Raw genomic sequence first — 21,005 nt, forward strand, 5'->3', positions numbered from 1 at the left:
CATGCTCTCATCTGAGGAAATGATGACTTACCACACATCCAAACTGTATATGGGAATGATTGGCTTTTGCCTGCCAGTCTGTCGTCCCCCATCCCTCCCATAATTATAAGAGTTGCACAACACTGACATAAGAATTCACAATTACAGACACGTGATAATAAATAGATCAAATGTTAATGCATTGAATGGTAATTTGAGTTTTAAAAATTTGATCTGACTGAAAATGTGTTTCTATGTGTAGGTGAGCTGTCCAAACTTAGCGGTGGAGAGCAGAGAGAATGCCTACGCACATGTTACAGGCCCCGTGAAGAAAGCCTTGTTTACAGATTAGAAAGTCCTGTGAAAACAGGAAAAATTGAAGAGACAGGAGCAAACGTGTATGCGTCGCACATAATCTCCAGCAACTGTGAGTGCGCCTGCGCAATACAGCTCCTGTATCAGTTCACTTTTTAGAATAAAAGTCCCAGTCCTCGTTTCACTTTTTAAAATAAAAGTCCCGATCTCACAGACCCAACACAATGCTCTATTAAAATGAGCAAATTAAAGGAAAGAAAATGATTTCAATCAGAACCACAAAATTGACATTTTAGGATGTCACATCCTCCCCGACAAAATGAAAAAGGCTCCAGTTACAAAAACTCAAACAATTCAATGCAATATTTTTTTTCAAAATACCACTTATTTTGCTCAATATACTGGCACTGTATATGGGAAAGGTGTAAATGTGTTCATTTCAGTGTAAGGTGTAGTCTGAAAGGGGTGTGGTAGGGGATAATGTGTTGCCCACCCAGGTAAGTATGGTAGTGTATATGCTGCTATACTGTGGAGTGCAGGCTGAGTTTGTATCGAGGGTTGACCAAGTGTCTCATATGTGAACATGCTCTTTGGTTTTCTCTCTCTGGCAGATCGTCTCAGTATCATCGGATCTTCTTCTGCTAGATAGTCCCTTGTATCATTTATCCAAAGACTCTCGATTTCACCATCTTCTTCACTCCTTTGTGAGGGTATGGAGCAGTGAGCAGGTTCATCCAATGAACGACTGTTTTGAGTATATCCTTCATGTAGTGGCACTTGTATTTGATCTTGCTCTCCACTTGCAGACGCTGGTGTCACCACTTCCACCAGTGGATTCTCCTGACTTGGTTCTGTACTTGGACGGTAAGTATTTTCCCTTCTAGGCTCGGCCCAACTTGAAGGAATCCTCAACCAATACTCTCCAGTGTCGTCCTCGTCTGAATCCGTCTGTTCTCCCCCGTGGTAAGTAAGCTCCTTGCTCTGTCTCTCTCTGTCCTTTTGTCCATTTTGCTTCTGCTTCACAGGTTTCCCAAGATCTGAAGGAGTTTCCACAGGTAAATCATTTACCAACAACAGCAGGTTTCGATGCAAGGTGCGTTCTCCCTTCTTACCTCCATTCTCAGGGCTCACCTTATACACTGGGTTATCAGCCACTTGCTCTTTGACCACATAGATAGTTTTCTCCCAGTATGGTCTGAGTTTTCCCGGGCCTCCACGCTCACTGAGGTTCCTGACTAACACCCTGTCTCCAGGTCTTAGCACTACACCTTTGACTTTGAGGTCATACTGAGCTTTGCCTCGTGCACTTGCCTGCTTGCTGTTCTCGCTTGCTATTCGGTATGCTTCACCCATTTTTCTAGCCCACTGTTCGGCAAAACCTCTGGGTGTTTGCCCCTCGTCTTCTTCAACCAGCCCGAAGATCAAGTCAATAGGAAGTCGAGGATGTCGTCCATACAGCAGGTAGAATGGGGAATACCCAGTTGACTCATGGCGAGTGCAATTGTAGGCATGTACAATCTGGGGTAGGTGATCTTTCCACTTTGATTTTTCTTCCTCAGCCATTGTTCGAAGCATTTGCAGGAGCGTCCGGTTAAATCTCTCAGCTGGGTTCCCTTGAGGATGATATGGAGATGTTCTTGAATGACGCACTCCAGCCAGTTGTCGGAGATTTCTGAACAGCTCATTTTCGAACTCTCTGCCCTGGTCATGATGTAGTTTCCCTGGATAGCCAAACCGAGGGATGTAGTCATTAAACAACCGTTCAGCCGCTGTCCGTCCGGACTTGTTTCTTGTAGGGTAAGCTTGAGCGAATCGTGTGAAATGATCTACAACCACTAGTATATACTCATATCCTCCCCTACTCTGTTCCAGGTGCAGATAGTCGATGCAGACAAGTTCCAATGGCGAGCTGGAAGTTATACATCCCATGGGTGCTCGGACATGAGTGACTGGTTTTTTTGCTTTGATGCATGGACACCTTTTGGTGATATACTCCTCCACTTCTCTCTTCATATGTGGCCAGTAGAACCTCTCTCTCATCAAGTGGATTACTCTTTCTTGGCCTAGGTGTCCCATCCTATCATGCAGGTACTCCAGGGCAAGTTGTCTATACTTAGTCGGCAGGACGAGCTGTTTCCTTCCAGCCACGTGCCTATACAGGCATCCATCTTCCAAAGACAGCTTGCTCCATTCTCGTAAGAGTTTCCTGGCTGGACCAGTCACACTTCTCCTCCTGTCTTCATCCGGCACCTCACCTGACTCTTTCATCTCCATTATCCTAGAGACCACTGGATCATCCTTTTGAGCTTTGGCGAGTTCGACCTTGCTTATAGGTGGCAATGAGGGGGCAGGGGATAATTGGTCCAGGTCTTCGTGAGACATACTGAGTGCTGCAATCCAAGCCACATCCTTCTTCCTGGCAGCATGAGTTCCATCCCAGACCGCTCGTATCACCTCTGCCGACAGGTCCTCCGTGCACTCCGTGACATATTTCTCCATGTCAAGGGGAAGGCGTGATAGCGTGTCAGCATCAATGTTCGCTTTGCCAGGTCGATGTTTGATTTCAAAGCGAAAATCTGACAGTTCTCCCACCCAACGATGGCCTACTGCATTTAGTTTTGCAGTGCTCATAACATAGGTTAAGGGATTATTGTCTGTGTAGATGATAAAGTGAGGGGCGTAAAACAAATAGTCTCTGAACTTCTCGCATACCGCCCACTTTAATGCAAGAAACTCCAGCTTCCCACTATGCAGTCTGTAGTTCTTTTCAGCTGGGGAAAGGGTCCTAGAACCATAGGCAATGACCCGCAGCCCTCCATTCTGGTGCTGATAAAGGATAGCCCCGAGTCCCCTTTCTGATGCATCAGTGTGTAGCACGAATGGGAGGTCGAAGTCTGGGTAAGCCAAGACCGGGGGATTTACCAGCATGTCAATGAGCAGGTCGAGTGTTTTCTGGTGCTGACAGGTCCATTCTACTGGTGTTCGAGAGGGCATCTGGGGACACTTTCTCTTCCTTTGACTGTACTGATGCATTGTTGCCCCCGGCTGAGTCTGGAGCAATTCGTAGATTGGTTTGGCCACACGTGAAAAGTCTTGTAGGAATGGGCGATAGTATCCGAGGAATCCAAGGAGTCTCCTCACCTCTCCTACGGTTTGAGGTTTGTTACTCTTGAGTGAAGTCACTGCTTCAAGATCACGAGGATCTATCCTCACTCCTTCGGCTGACACTAGGCGACCCACGTACCGGACTTCATGGCGGAAGAGTTCACACTTCTCAGGCCTAAGTTTTACTCCGTGGCGCCTAAGAGTCTGAAGAACTTTTCGGATTACTCCTACATGTTCCTCAAATGACCGGGCATAACACAACACGTCATCAAGGTATGGGGCACAGCACTCATCTCTGAGATCGTCCAGCATCCCCTCCATACTGCGCTGGAATGCCGCAGGTGCATTGGACAGCCCGAATGGGATTCTCAACCACTCATATAGGCCCCATGGAGTGATGAAGGCGGTCATGTGTCTAGAACCCTCGGCTATGAAGCCCTGGTGGTACGCTTTTCCTTGGTCAAGGATGCTAAACCAAGAATACCCTCCCAGGGTGTCAATCAGGTCTTGAATCCTCGGCAAAGGGTGCCTGTCCGGTACAGTCTTCTTATTGAGGAGGCGATAGTCTACACACAAGCGTAGTGAGCCATCCTTTTTTCGAACACAGACTACAGGGGCGGAGTAAGGGGACTTAGATTTTACAATCCACCCTTTTGCCAGGAGGTCTTGGATATAGTCCTTGACTTCTTTGAACAAAGGCTTGGGTATTGAGGAGTAGGCACGTTGTACTGGTATGTCATCTTTGAGGTTGATGGACATTTGGAGACTCGGGATGCAGCCAACATCATTTCCATCCCTGGCAAAGGATGAAGACTCCTCGTTCAGCATTTGCCTAACCACTGCTTGCTGATCCTCACTCAGATGGCTAAGATCAACAGGTGGGTGCCACAATGTCGAGCTTTCATCCACCGCTGCCACCGATGCCTCATGAATCGTCCCACTTGCCTTTGTCCCACTGGATCTGTCCGCTTCCAATACCGTTTCAACAGGATGGACGTACCCTAGGATTGTGTTGCGAGGTAAGGTAATGTCGCATGTAGAGTGGTTGCCGATAGGGACTGCAAAGTATGGGCTTCCTGAGCTCTTGACTTCCAAAAGACCTTCACCTATGTCCAACTGCTCCAACTGCACATTGTCCTCATCTGGCTCAAACAAGGCTGCTGTGCCGGACTGATCCATTTTGGGTGGCACTCTGCACTTTACCCAAGCTACCTGACCTGCTGGTATCAAAAGGCCATCTCGATTTATTCTCAACCGCCCCCACTGTCCGCTGTGCTCGGGCGTCTGTACAAAACTAACCAGGGTCTGGGCTTGCTCACTTGATACTGCTATTGCACTGGAGAGCAATGAAACTAAAGTAGGAACTAGACGCTCTGGTTGGCCCTGAATTAGTTCTTCCACCACATTAAAGCCGAGCAGCGGCCTCTCAATTGGGATGTGGCTCACCAGAAAAGGAACATTAATTGAGAGGTCAGGGTTGTCGTTCCCTTGTAAGTTGACAGTTATTACAGCCCACCCGTCAAAGGGTATTAGATCTCCATTGACGGCATACACTTCTAACTTCTCTGTCATTCCCATGAGCTCCACAAGAGGCCTTACTTCTACAGTGGGTAAGTATTTGTCCTTCCATGTTCGATCAATCATGCTTACTTGAGCCCCGGTATCAAGCAATGCGGTGACCGCGAGGCCATTGAGATTACACTGGGCCAGCGCCTTCTTTCCTATCAACTTGATAATAGTTTCTTTCTTAGTTCCAGACGGCAATGGACCAGCCACACCCTGATACATTTCTTTGGCACTGAGGGTTTGATTCTTACAACAGGGAGAGGTTCTTGTGGGTTTAAGCTTTACAGGGTGAGGTTCAATTCCTGAAATGGGGTCCTCAGTGCTTTGGGACATAGAGAGTTTGGTCACTGGTCGTCCCTTGGCAGTGACCGTTTCCCGTTTCCCTGCAGTCTTTGCTTCCCAGGACATCCTCGAGCCTGGTGCCCCTCTTCGCCACAGAGAAAACAATGAACGCAGCTCTGTTGTCCCGCTTCGACACATCTGGGGCAACCACGGAGTCTCGCCCTTTGCTGTGGAGGGTGACCTCTAACAAAACATTGACAGGTGTGTTCAGGTTGTGGCCTCAGTGTTGACTGTCGCATGGAGTTTACCATACTGGTAAGTGCGTCAATACGAGCAGTAAGTTCTATAATTGGATCACTCCTACTTTTCTGACCAGGTGTCTCTTTTACCCCTTTGTTTGGATCACTTTCGAGTTGGGCACAGCTTGCAGTGCTTTGCTTGGGCCGAGTTATCGGTCCCAATCTTCGCGCTCGCTCATTTTCATCATTAGTGATTTTCATCACATTTCTTACGATTGCCTCATCTGTGATACTGTGATCAGCCAGCAGGGGTTTGAGCTCACTCCTAACATCTTTATACTTGTGCCCCAGGCCCTGATATACAGTATGGAGAAACACGTCTTGGATTGTGGCTGGGCTGTACCTCACATCCGTGTTAGACTGTTTGATAGCAAAGAGTATTTTCTGCTTAAGGCCTATTACCCTGTACAGAAACTGTTGTGGAGTTTCAGTCTCCATCTGTTTTGCACACATTAGTTCCTGAAATAACTCTGTGCTACTTTTGTCCCCTAGGTGTGACTGAAGGAACCTCTTAAGCTCTTCCACTGTCATATCTTCCTTATTCATAATCATTTCTTTGAAGTTACCTGGTTTAATTACACGCAATATTCCCCTGACCAGTTCAGCTTCACTGAAATTCTCTTTGACTCCATCGTCGATTTGTCGGCACACACTGGCATATGTGATATCAGATGCATAGTCGCCAATTTGTCCCCCTTGTATCTTAAATTCACGACGTTGCAGGCAGGAGAGATCTCGTAAAGAGACCACCTTCTCAGTGAAACCCTGTGAGGTACGTTCAACATTATTACTAGCCAAAGGTGTGTCACTGTATATCACAGGTGGGTTAGCAGTGGAATGCTGTGTATGTGGTGTAAGATACTGAAGGAGCTTCCTGCTCAGCTCTTCGAAATCTGAATGCATGACAGGAGGATTGGTGCTAGGGCCTGTATCTAACCCTCCAGCTCTCCCCAGGTCAGTTGTAGTGTTAGGTGATTCTAAATGTACAGTGTCTGCAGTGATCATGTGGCCTGTAGAGGTGCGTGTATATAAAGTGGGTGCAGGGTTTACATTAACATCAACATCGACATTACTCTCAACCTCACCATGATGATGATCAGACACTGGAGCACCATGCTCTTGTCTAACAGCCTCCACAGTCCCTTGCAAAACCAAAAGTTCAGTCATACCTCTGTCCTCCGATTCTAACAGGTTGGTGCTGTACATGAAAGCATTGATGTATTCAAGAGAGCCCTCTTGGTCTTCCACGTCAAGTTCAGATAAGTCCCTTCCTGGTACTGGACCGATGCTTTTGGCAACTTGAAACAGTTCAACAGCTGACAGGTTGAGCAGCCTTTTCCTGATGTCCCACACCAGGCCCTTGCGTACCCGATCAGCCATGATGACCTCTTTTCCACAGCCCCTCAAGCCACTCTCACAGTATCCAGCTCTCGGAACCCCCTTTCTCACTGACGTGCCCTTGTCTTTTGGATCACCACATCAGCGCCCACGTTATGTTGGTCCTCAGGATCAGTTTTTATGGATCGACTTCTCTGGGCATCAGGAGTCGATCCCGGACGAGCCCCCACAAATCTGTTACAGGCCCCGTGAAGAAAGCCTTGTTTACAGATTAGAAAGTCCTGTGAAAACAGGAAAAATTGAAGAGACAGGAGCAAACGTGTATGCGTCGCACATAATCTCCAGCAACTGTGAGTGCGCCTGCGCAATACAGCTCCTGTATCAGTTCACTTTTTAGAATAAAAGTCCCAGTCCTCGTTTCACTTTTTAAAATAAAAGTCCCGATCTCACAGACCCAACACAATGCTCTATTAAAATGAGCAAATTAAAGGAAAGAAAATGATTTCAATCAGAACCACAAAATTGACATTTTAGGATGTCACACACAGCTGGAGCTCAGAACACTGGAGCAGGCCCTGCTAGCCACCTGTGTGGGCAGCCTCTCAGTAAGTTACAAACCTTTCGATTCATTTCATCTTTTGAAAGACTGTAACAGTGCATTGCATATTATAAGTAAAAAAAAAAATGCTAACAAATAAATACATGTTGCTACGCGGATGAAAATAATAAGGAATTTAGTTTAGTTCTTTAGTTTTTAGTTCTGGATCTGGTAACTCAAGAGTTCCAGTGATGGTTCTTTTAACATTTAGAATAATTAAGTGTTTTTGATTCACTAAATAGAACATTGTTCATAAGAGTCACTCATTTCATGTATACAACTAAACAGTTTCTATGTTTTAGATTCCCTAAGAGGAACCTGCTCATAACAGTCAATGGTTCTGGAATCAGACTACACTTGTTGTGCTGTATTTTTGTTGATTCTCTAAAAAGATCTGGTTCATAAGAGTTATTATTTTGTATATTGTGCTACATTGTTTTAAACACTTTGACACTAATGATGAAACTACTGTATAAGCAATAGCATAAAACTTTATTTTTTTCTTAATAAATTATTAAAAAGACAACTCATCCTCAAAACATAAAAACTCAGACTTGCACTCAATATATTTTTTATGAAGCCCAAGAGATTTCTGTCCCTCGATTGGAAGTCTGCACTACCAAAAATTTGATGCTTCAGAAAGTTCATTGTTAATGTAATCCATTTGAATCGAACAGTTCAAATCTCTTCATCATATAAAACAATTGTGTCCCTTCAGAAGACTTGGATTAAACCCCTTGATTCATACAGATTACTTGTACAATATATTTTTGTACTTAATGCATGAAAGCTTTGACTGCAAGGATTTTCAACGTATAGACAAAAAGGATGAGAGAATGTTAAAACTATCTTAATTTGTGTTCTGAAGATGCACGAAATTGGGTAAAACATTAGTATAGGGACCAGTTCTCACTATTAAATAGTTGCTTATTAGCATGCCTATTATTAACATATTGGCTGTTTATTAAGACTTAAAAAGTATTTATTCTACATGACCATATTCTACATCCCTAATCCTACCCAATACCTAAATTTAACAACTACCTGTTAACTATCTATTAATAAGCAGCACATTAGGAGTTTATTAAGGCAAAAGACATAGTTTATTGTTTATTATCAGGACCTTAAATTGGACCTTAAAATAAAGTGTGACCCAAAATTGTTATGGGTTCAGAATGAGATGAGGGTGAGTAATTGATGATGAGTTTCCATTTTTGTTTGAACAAACCATGGTGAAATGGCTTATCTCAGTCTAGTAAAATACAGCAGTTCTCTTCAAGAATTAGGTCACCCATAATTCACTTTTCTCCTTCTTGCTAAAAATGTAATGTAGAAACACTGTTGTTGTCCATTTTTCATCTCAGTCTATTACTGTCCAGTGAAATCCTTGAGTGTTTGTACACGTCTGTAAGACAGAGAGAGACATCTTTACATTTTAAGTGCCGTTCTTCTAACAACTTGACAGTGCAGGCCGGCCTGTGGGGGGTGTGAGCGCCTGAGCTGTGGGCAGTTTGTTTATGCAGCAGACCGCAGGGAAACTCTCTCCCTTAGGGGACCAGCAACACTCCTGCAGTTGTTTTGCTGGTACAAGAGCACCTTCTGTTTGGGTCAAAGGAGTAAAAAGCACCTTCTTTATGCTTTATGACTGCAGACACTCAAGCAATCCTAAAGCAGCCCTTGATAAATTTGATAACTAAGGAGCACAAGTGTTCATTAAGGACCATGTCAACTATATGTGATTGATTGCTTAAATTGTTTCCCACACCTTTCTCGAGCATTATTTCCTTCACACATTATTCATTCACATATTCACTTTTATTTAAAGATTATCCACCGATAACTAAGTACAAAAGCAGTGAATTTCCATTCAAGGATGAAATGATGTATCTCCACTGTCGCTGTGTTCTCTCAGTCTCATTTCTTTCCTTTATGATGTTTTTCACATATGGAGGACAATGTCCACTGTCTTTACTGTAGACTTCTCTGACTTTAAGGAGTAATTCTTTGGCCTGTCCTCATCATATCCTCTCTTCCTTTGGGGAACAGCTTACGTCTGGATTTCTGCATTGAGAGGCAAAAACAGCATATTTAATGCCCCTCAGAGTAATTTACAATAAAGCCCCTAGAAATTTGAGTTTATCTGAATCATCTTCCATTTCGACGTTTGGACAAAAAAAAAACAGATGGGTCTGAAGAAATATTTTATGGTATTGAAATTTTCTTTGTATTGTCAGCACTTTAAAAAAGAAAATAACACAATTGTGCTTGGCTGCACAGCTTCTGTATTTAGTTCATGAGGTTGAACTGGAAACACAGATGGCTTTCATATATGAGTATCACACTGTGATTTTGGTGTTTGTCTGCTTTTTAGAACTAAAGGCATTTATTGCATTTAAGTCATTTGAAAGATATTTATTTTTTTTCTGCAGGCTATATTTACTTAGATGTGTCCTGAAAGAAAGTATTTGATAATATGAGATATTTTATATAATTTGTGCTTAAAGTTCAAATGTGTGTGTGTGTGTGTGTCTCCTCCAGGTGACTTGGTCTACCGTGGAATGCACCATATGCAGCGTTTAGATTCAGCAAGTCCCAGTCTTAGTCCAGGACGTCCTTTCTGCCTGCAGCCCATCTCCTGGTCTTCAGAAGCTCTTCACACACTCTATTACTACCTACGCAGTCCACAAATGGAGTCACTGGAGAACCCCAAGCTTGAGCCACCCAGGATAGCCCTCAGCAAAGAAAGGTGAGATCAATCGACCAAAACTTCTTTTAATCTTTTTTCCTTGAATAAATGCTGTTTTATGTACACTATTATTTATTTTTTTAATAAATGAATACTTTTATATAAAAAAATGATTTTTGGAAATAAATGCTGTTCTTTAGAATTGTTTTTTTTTTTTTCAAAGAATCCTAAATAATTGTACTTTGAGTACCAGGAAGTGCCGGCAGGGGTGCCGGGGGTTTGGCCTCGAGACGCAGCGTCTCGTTCCCTTGACGAACTAGGGTTACATACGTAACCTAGAGACGTTCCTCTTCAGGAACTCGAGCTGCGTCGAAACGCTTTGGGGAACGAGTACCAATGCTGCCAGACTACCAAACCCCTGCCTAGTGTGTATCCGAAGAGCACAGCTTAGGACGAGAGGACTGAAGCTCCTGGAGTGACTGGCATGTCTAAGCCATAGAATCTTGCAAAAGTAGAAGGCGTGGACCACCCCGCAGCATTGCAGATGTCCAGCATGGACACACATGCTAGAAAGGCCTTGGAGGCCACCATACCCCGTGTAGAGTGAGCCTTGGCTCCCGACAGCGGGGGACGACCAGAGGACTCATAGGTGGCGTTGATAGTCTCAACTATCTAACGACTAATAGTCTGCTTAGAAGCAGGAAAACCCCCTTGGGGGGACTGTAGCATTCCAGCAATTGGTCCATTTTTCTCCACAGGGCAGCTCTGTGGACGTATGCGTCCAGCGCTTGAACTGGACACATACAATTTAGCTTCTCTTGGTCGGGCTCCCGAAAAAGAGGAGGACAGAAGGCCTGTAGTACTACAGGTTGTGGTGTGACAGAGGGAACCTTAGGAACATGTCCCGCTCAAGGGTATATGAACACTTTGGTCATGCCAGGTGCAAAATCAAGATAGGTAGGGGCCACTGAGAGGGCCTGTGAATCTCCTACTCTCCTCAGAGGGGTAATGGCCAACAGAAAGGCGGTTTTAAGAGTCAGATGTCTGTCTGAGCTATCTTGAATAGGCTCAAACGGAGATTTGCGCAGAGCCTCTAACACCACAACCAAGTCCCACAGAGGAATACGGGACCGAACTGGAGGTCTCAGCCTCAGCACACCACGGAGGAAACGTGTAACTAAGGGGTGTCTTCCCAAAAACTGACCATCGAGAAGGGCACGGTAGGCCGCAATGGCCGCCACGTAAACCTTCAGCGTGGCGTGGGTCAGCCCTGCAGAGAGCCTGGCCTGTAGAAACTCCAGAACTGTATCAACTGGGTAGTTTGCTGGGTCAAGCTGGCAGTCTCTGCGCCATGAGGTGAAGAGTTTCCACCTCAGGGCGTACAGTTTCCTCGTTGAGGGAGCTCTGGCTTGGAGGATGGTCTCAACAACCTCGGTTGAGAGACCGGATGCTATTAGTTGTGCCCCCTCAGGGGCCACAACCACAGCTTCCACAACTCCGGGCGAGGGTGAATTATCGTGCCCTGCGCCTGTGAGAGTAGGTCTGTCCTGATCGGTGTCTCCCATGGAGAGCCATTGAGGAGCGAGACCAGATCTGCGAACCATACTCGGCCCGGCCAGAACAAGGCTACTAATAACAGACTGACCCCGTCCCGGCGTACTCTCGCCAGAACTCCCGGGAGCAGAGCAATAGGGGGAAAGACGTACAGACGAAGCCTCAGCCAGGTCTGTACCATAACGTCCAGTCCCAGAGGAGCTGGATGAACTACAGAGTACCTAAGGCAACATTGTGATGTCTCGAGTCGCAAAGAGGATTACTTGAGCTCTGCCAAAAAACTCTCCATATCTGCTTCACCACCTCGGGGTGAAGCTTCCATTCCCCGGGCTTCGGCCCCTGCCTCGACAGTATGTCTGCTCCCATATTTAGTTTCCCAGGAATATATACTGCTCTTAATGAGAGGAGTTTGCTCTGGGACGACACAAGGATCTGGTGCTCCTGCTTGTATAAGTGGCGCAAACGCAGATCTCCCCGGTGGTTGATATAAGGGACCACCGATGGGAGGAAGTGCTTCAGTGCACGATAAACTGTTAGCATCTCTAGACAATTGATATGCCATGTCAGATGGCGACCGCTCCACAGACCATGGGCAGGGTGGCCACTCATTACTGCACCCCAACCAGTGAGGGATGCATCCGTCGCTAGTATTACACGGCGACAAGGAGCTCCCAGCACCGGGCCCTAATTCAAGAACCAAGGTTTCTTCCACATTTCAAAGGCATGGAGGCAACGCCGTGTGACCTTGAAAGTTCGAAGTGGATTGCCCCTCGGGGAAAATCCCTTGGTCTTGAGCCACCACTGTAGGGGTCTCATGTACAGCAGGCCAAGAGGTATCATGTTGGACGCAGCTGCCATCAGACCAAACAATCTCTGAAATTGTTTTCTCAGTGAGTGACTGGCCTTCTTTGACTCTTGACTGAGATGAGGATCGACTCAATATGAGCAGAGGACAATCGTGCCTGCATCGCTGTCAAATCCCATACTACGCCTAGATAGGTGGTTCTCTAAACTGGAGAAAGTACACTCTTCTTGTCAATCAGTCTCAAACCCAGCTCCCCCATATGTGTGAGAAGGACATCTCGATGCCAAGCCGCAATCTGCTCTGACTGAGCTAAAATCAACCAATCGTTGATATAGTTGAGAATGTGGATGCCCTGCATGCGCAGGGGGACCAGAGCCGCATCTACACATTTTGTGAACGTGCGGGATGAGAGTGCAACGCCGAAGGGAAGTACTCGATATTGGTAAGCTTCACCCCCGAAAGCGAACCTCAGAAACTTCCTGTGTTGTGGAAGGATGGATATGTGGAAGTATGCATCTTTGAGATCTATTGTGACAAACCAGTCCTCGGACCTGATCTGAGCTACAACATGCGTGATCATGAGCATTTTGAACTTCAGTTTCATAACTGATCGATTTAAGACCCGCAGATCTATGATCGGATGCAACCCCCCATCCTTCTTTGGAACTATGAAATACCGGCTGTAGTACCCGGACTCCCTGTCTTGAGGAGGGGCCACCTCGATGGCCTCCTCCCCCAATAGGGTTTTCACTCCTTGTTCCATAACCAGAGCCTGCTCGGGGCCGACTAACATCGGAGTAACCCCGTTGAATCTCGCCGGTGGAGAGCCGAACTGAATATTGTAGCATTTTTCTACTGTGCGCAGGACCCATTGAGATACATTTGGCAGTAGTTTCCACGCTGCTAAATAATCTACTAAGGGAATCAGTCTCTGGAGACTGACCTCTGGTGTAAGAGGCCCCCGAAGGGGCGGCGAGCATCTCAGCTCCGCTACGCACGCGGGCGGAAAATACTGAGGACATTGCTCTCTGGAGGCCGCTGCGCCCTGGAACTCTTATTAGGGTTGGCAGACCGGCCCCCAGAGGGTGCTGAGGCGAGACGGGCACCGTGCAATGCGGTGTACACCGCTCTACCCCAGTAGGGGCCGCCCTCTGCAGTTCGTGACCAAAACGTGTCAGGACTTCTTAGCTGAGGACCTCCCAGCCTGAAGTACGGCCCTCAGATCCGCCTTAGGCTGGGAAAACCCTGGTTCAGAGCGTTGCTTCAGCCTCCGGTCCCGACGCGGGGGAGCGCAGGCAGCAATGCTCTGATGATAGACTGAGAGGCCTGCTCCCGCCCAGCAGCCCCTCCAGTATATATAATTTCTCAGAGTGAGATAATGTCATTATATTCCTCAGAATTTAATGCAAACAAACAATCAGACGAGTAAATACGGTCTGCCTTGTTGATATAATTCATATCTAACTTCTCATAGTCAGATAAATACTGAATTTAATTCCTCAGAATTAATGCAGTTAACCAATCAGACGAGTAAAGACGGTCTGGTTTTGGTAAGATTCACATCAAAATTGAAAATGATGTAATACACGCGTTGCCTCAGCAGCATGCGAGCCACTTAGTCACCCTAACAGTATTAATCTCCTCGGAGATAAGTAGCTGCAGCTGTGAGTTCACAGAGGGGGAAGGAACCGCTACGCGTGCTTCCGAAGTACAAAGTTAACTGGGTAGAGATGGAGAGAAGCAGAAATTTTGGACATGTTACTGTGGGATATGTATAAATTATTTTTCTTTTTCTTAATTTACAATATCCAAAGCAAATGAACAAATTAACATATTAAGTATTTTTGACAGTATGAGGAAATTAAACCCTTGACCTTGGTGTTGCCAGCAATATGCTCCACCAATTGAGCTGCAAGAGCATCTTACTTGAGCTGTCGAGGTTCACAGTCCAGTCCTGACTGCGTCAGCTGCGCTCCTCATTAATGCTGCTCGTTATAAATAATAATATGCTTGTGAAACTGATGCTTGTGTAACTGTTGTCTGTGCAACTGATGTTTATGCAGCTTATGTTTGTGCAACTGCGAGCTCATCGACGCCCTCCGTTTCAATCTCCTCGGAGAAAGAAAGGCGGTGCGTCACGGCCGTCACTCGGGGGAATGACCGCAACACTCAGGCTTCCAAACCCGGAGATCGGGCAGATCTGGCGGGTGAGGTAGGAGATAGGGACGCGCCTGTCTCCATACCCTCCAGCAGATCTTATCTGCGAATGCAGGCGCCGCTCCGCCTCGGCGAAAGCGGGACCGACACCGCGAGGAACGCTGGCGAAGACTCCCTCTCAAGAAGAGTCCTCCGGGATCGAAGCGTCCACACTGGCTTGTACCAGTGCAGGCAGTCGGCTCCCTCAAGAGCCGAAACAGCGTGCCTCGATCCCAGGCAGACCGCGCACAGATGGTGTATCCCCACTCGTGATGTAGCGAGGAACACACAATCTGAAACGCGATCTGGATTCGCCTTTCAGATGTCTCGTCTTAGCTTTGCTCTTTGACTATTGCTTACTCTTAGGAGCTAATAGTGACAAACAACAATAAATAAGACTGACAAGACAGAATGACATGCACACACAGAGCGCTTGCTGAAAAACACAAAGCTGATGCCGGCTGCGTGGCTCGAGCCTTTATAGCTTCCTGGTCGCTTACATCACCCCGCCCATGACGTCACGCTCTTCAATAAAACAGATTAGATATGATATTCAGAGTCGCTCACGCTAAACGCGTTCCCCAAAGCGTTTCGACGCGTTTCGACCTTTGCCATCATAGGAATAAGTTATAAGTTTTAAAATTGATAAAAAATTAAAATTATTATAAAACAGCAATTATATTTACTGTTTTTACTCTTATTTTATCAAATACATGGAAAGTTGGTGTGCATTTTTTTATTCAAAAACATTACAAATCTTTACCAAACCTAAAAATTTGAAAGGAATTACATTAGATTTCTACACAGTACAGCAGTTGTGAAAGCAAAGCAAACATAATTAATTAGTCATCCTTGACTGACATGACTGGCATTTCTTTTATCCAGTCTTTTTTTCTGGTGTTCTATCAGTAGTGATATTTTCTTTGAAATTAACCTTTTTCACCCTACAGAATATAGACACACTGAATTTTACCTTCAGGTCTTTTTCAGTAAGATGAGGCGACACTTACTCTGTGTGGAACCTTTGGTCTGGATTCATGTGAGATAATGAATACTAATGTTTTTAGCAGGTGGACACTTATGGTTGTGAGCATGCTTCACAATCACTGTGAAGCATCGCCGGAGCCTGTTAGTGGACAGTGATGATGTGAGACAGACGGCCCGACAGCTACTCCCTGGACTGGACTGTGAACCTCGACAGCTCAAGTAAGATGCTCTTGTAGCTCAGTTGGTAGAGCATATTGCTGGCAACACCAAGGTCAAGGGTTTAATTTCCTCATACTGTCAAAAATACTTAATTTGTTAATTTGCTTTGGATATTGTAAATTAAGAAAAAGAAAAATAATATATACATATACCACACCAACATGTCCAAAATTTCTGCTTCTCTTCATCTCTACCCAGTTAACTTTGTACTTTTTAACTCTCCACCTCTCAGAGAATTTTGCAAAGCTATTGACATATTTTTACTCACATTTATATATATATATATATATATATATATATATAAGTTTAATCTGTATCTTGGCTTTCGCATGCTCAACTGTGGCCGCACTGATCCGATTGGTCAGGCCATCCAGCTTCTGGGCCCAGATGGGGTGAACACAATGGATGACCAGGTGAACCCATAAAACCTGAATTTCTGAATTATACCTGAAATGTCTGACTTATAAGGATAGTTCACCCAAACATTTTGTCATTTACTCAACCTCAAGTTATTCCAAACCTTGATCTGTAATTTATCACAAGTTGTTAAAAAATCAACTAGAGTTTCTTATAGATCCGATGGCACAAAAATAGCTACATGTATTGATTTAATTTTTACAAATGCCGCAGACTTATGTTCAAAGGCAATGTCTATGCCTATGCTATTCAGTTAATAGGAAAACTAAGGTTCCCAAATCAGGGTACAAAATGATTGTTAAAAGGATATTTAAACATTTGAATGAAAATGAATATTGTGAAGAAGTCAGAAATGTTGATTGGTCAAAGATATTAGTTGAGGATGATCCTGATAGAGCCTTAGAGGCTTTTATTAGTTTAATAATGCCAATCATGGATAAACATGCGCCATTGAGACGAATAACTGTGAGAACCATTGCTTCTCCTTGGGTAGATTTAGAATTTAAGGAGCACATAAAGCAGAGAAATGAATTAAAGGCTGAAGCAATCGCATCAGGCAACAGTATCCTGTGGAATAAGTATAGGAAATTAAGAAATTATGTTACTAAATTAAACAGAACAAAAAAAAGAAATTATTATGAAAATAAGATTAAAGATGCAAAATCTGATAGTAATAAAATTTGGAGTATGCTTAATACAATAATGGGGAGAAAAGTTGAAATAGTGCCATCTTTTATTGAAGTTGACGGATCCTTTTTGACTAAACCTAGTGATATTGCAAATCATTTAAGTTCTTATTTCAAGAATAAAGTTTTAACTTTAAGACAAGGTATGAATCTGAAACAAAAAAGTTATTTAAATAATAGAACTATATGTAATAAAATAATGGAAAATAAAGCATGCAAATTTGACTTTGAAAGAGTAAGTACTACTACAGTTGAGAATTTATTAAAAGTAATGAAAGAGAAACCTTGATGCAAAATTATTAAAATTAGTAGCTGATGTGATTGCCATGCCCATAAGTTATATAATAAATCTTAAGTTTAGAGAAAGGCATATGTCCTACAAGTTGGAAAGTCGCTAAAATGATGCCACTTATAAAGAATAATAGGAAACCACTGTTGGGAAAAAATAGTAGACCTATTAGTATTTTACCCATTCTGAGTAAGATTACAGAGAGAATTGTTTATGAACAAATCAGTATGTACTTTAGTATAAATGATTTAAATTCTGTTTATCAGCATGCATATAGGAAGGAACATTCTACAACAACAGATTTGGCTCAGATAACTGACGACTGGATAAAAGATATTGAAAATAAAAAGATTGTTGGAACAGTATTGTTAGATCTGAGTGCTGCTTTTGATGTACTTGATCATGAAATTTTGTTGGAAAAGTTAATATGTTATGGTTTTGGAAAATCTGCTATTGAATGGATTAAAAGTTATCTTGCCAATAGGGAATTTACTGTAACATTTAATGGGAGTAATTCTGATATACAGACTCTTGATTGTGGTGTGCCACAAGGGAGTTGCCTTGGGCCACTTTTATTTTCTATCTTTACAAATGATCTGCCTTTTGTTTTAGAGAATTCCACCATTGCTCTATATGCAGATGATTCTACAATTTATACATCCGAGCAAACTCTTGTTGAACTTAATACAATTTTACAAGTTGAACTGAAACTAATTGAAAATTGGATAAGGGACAATAAAATGGTGATTAATGCAGGGAAAAGTAAATCTATGGTGTTGGGATCCAAGTATTTGCTAAAAGATCCGCCTGTGTTGAGTCTGATTGTGGGGGGTATTGTAATAGAACAGGTTACTGAGGTAAAGCTACTCGGTGTGACTGTTGACAGTTTGTTAAATTGGAATAGTCATATAAATCAAATATTATTGAAAATGGGCAGGAGTCTGGCAGTTGTTAAGCATTGTAGAAAATTTATTCCAAATCGAGTGATGAAAATAATAGTAGAATCATTAGTTTTATCACATTTGGATTATTGTTCAATTATTTGGTCAAGTACAACTGAAATGAATTTAAGAAAATTGCAAGTTGCTCAAAATAAAGCAGCTCGGGTAGTTTTAAGTTGCCCTTTCAGGACTAGTGTTAGAGAATTGAATACTAGGTTAGTTTGGGTAAGTGTAAAAAGTAGGATTAAATATTGTATTGTTAACTTTGTTAGAAAAATTATTGTTACAAAAATGCCAGAAATACTATGAAGCAGACTGCCTTTTTTTAGTGATGTGCATCAATATTCCACTCGTCAGTCAACAGAGAGTCGCTTTTTGTTACCTCCGTGTCGAACTAACCTTATGCAAAGGACAGTGCTGTATAGAGCAATGGTGGTATGGAATTCTCTTCCGCAGTTTTTGATTTTGGGAATGAATGCAATGACTTTTCGTAAAAGATTAAGACTATTTATTTACATTAGATTAATTGTTATTATTTATATTTGTTGCTTTTTTTATATGAATGGTTGAAGAGAGGGAAAACATTGTGAAAATTATTAACCCTATAGTATTATAGCTGTAACTGTGCACTGTGATAATGAATAATGTAGAGCTGTTGTTTTATTGTTTTATTTTTAGTACGTTGTTGTATTATGTATGAATGTGTGCACTCAATTTTTGTCTGTATAATGTATTGTTTTATGTTATAAAAAAATTTTTTTGTTGAAGTCTATAGACCCCAGGAAGAATAGCTACTGCTTTTGCAGCAGCTAATGGGGATCTTAGTAAACTTAACTTAACTTAACCTGTATGTTTCTTTCTTCATTTGGACACAAAAGAAGATATTTTGAAGAATGTTGGTAACCATTTTTTTCCATACTGTCAACTGTTTGGTTACCAACATTCATATATATACATATACATATACATATACAGATATAGATATATAAAGTATTATCATATTCACTGAGTGGAAGTATGTTTAATAATGTATGTTTAATATCTAACTTCTAGGTTTTTAAAATAATAAAATTAACAGTCAAACGAGAACATAAAAAGATAATGCATGATTTAATATTATAATATGAATTATGTTTCAAAATACTTTTCTTGATAATAACACTTTTTCTCTCTGTGTGGGTGTGTAGGGCATGACTCCTATGATGTACGCCTGCTCTGCAGGGGACGAGGCTCTGGTGCATATGCTCATTAAAGCTGGAGCAAACCTGGACGTAGCGGTAATGACACTGTACTCCTTCAGTGTCTTTTTCACCTATCTATCTCATTTCTACCTTATCTATACCAGAGTGTCCAATCCTGTTGTTTCCTGCCCCAACACACACTTGGAAATGTCTATTAATTTTGTAGACATTTATTAGCTCAGGTGTGTTTGATTAGGATTGAAACTGCACTCTGCAGGATATTGGCCCTCCAGGAGCAGGACAGGGCACCATTGATCTCTTACCTGTGGGCTCATTTCAGGTTAACACACTGTTGAATGGATGGTTTGTAGTAGTGTGTACTAATACTTTAGGAACTCATACATATGCAGTAGCATTTTGGTGGTTTACCAAGAAATACTTGGAAAGTACTACATTTTTTCTTCTTTTCAGGTGCCTAACTTTTCACCAAAGCATCCCTCTGTCCATCCTGAGAGCCGCAGTTGGGTGGCCCTTACCTTTGCTGTGCTGCATGGACACATATCTGTTGTGGAGGTGAACATGCACATTAGTTACATGTACAGTGCTATTACTTATGTATTTACTTTTTGCCGTGATTAAATAATAGTGTTTGTTATTACTGTAATAATACGTTCATTTTAAAAATGACTTACAAAGTGGGGTATGTTTTCAGTTACACGCTTCTGTATTTTGACATTACAAACTGTAATTGAAGGACTATCATGATAAATGAACTTTGTTTGGCCTTTTCAGCTCCTGTTAGATGTGGGAGCAGATGTTGAGGGCACAGCCCTGAGAAACAGCCACCAAAGCTCAGCAGAAACACCCCTCAGCTGGCATCAGCCGCAGGTGGGGAAAAACTAAATGCAAAGTCATCCTCACATGTGCTTTCTATTAGTTATGTTTGAATGTTTTCATGACAGGGAAAACTTCAGCAGAGGCTATTTTCACCCTGGCACAAATAGTGGCAGATACCATTTGCAATGAAAATCTAAAATAATACATACAACTATTCAAAAATTGGGATCAGTTTTTGAGAGAAATTAATATTTTTATTCAGCTTTCTTCCATTCAGTTGATCAACAGTAAAGACATCTGCTGTTCAAAGGACAAATGCTGTTCCTCTGAACTTCCTGTTTAACAAATATCTTGAAGAAAATTATCATGGTTTCCACAAAAATATTAAGCTGTTTTCAGCCTTTATAATAATGAAAAATGTTTCTTGAGTAGCAAATCAGCATATTAGAATGATTTGTGCAGGATCATGAGACTGGAGTGTGTGTGTGTGTGTGTGTGTGTGTGTGTGTGTGTGTGTGTGTGTGTGTGTGTGTGTGTGTGTGTGTGTGTGTGTGTGTGTGTGTGTGTGTGTGTGTGTGTGAGATTTAGGGAATTATGAGATGAGTCTGCTGTTGTCCCGTGGCGCTGACCCAATGCTGCGGGTGCATCTGACATCATCACTCTATGAGGGCATGAACTGCTTCACTCACACTGCAGCGCATGGACACAGGTACTGACCCCTCAAC

General features: G+C 43.0%; 1 pseudogene; it reads left to right on the plus strand.

Moving 5' to 3' along the window:
- LOC132098886 (ankyrin repeat and BTB/POZ domain-containing protein 2-like) overlaps positions 1-21,005 on the plus strand; it is a 38,568-nt pseudogene that overhangs the window by 11,511 nt on the left and 6,052 nt on the right.

Source organism: Carassius carassius, chromosome 2, assembly GCF_963082965.1.
Source record: "Carassius carassius chromosome 2, fCarCar2.1, whole genome shotgun sequence".
Classification (NCBI taxonomy): Eukaryota; Metazoa; Chordata; class Actinopteri; order Cypriniformes; family Cyprinidae; genus Carassius; species Carassius carassius.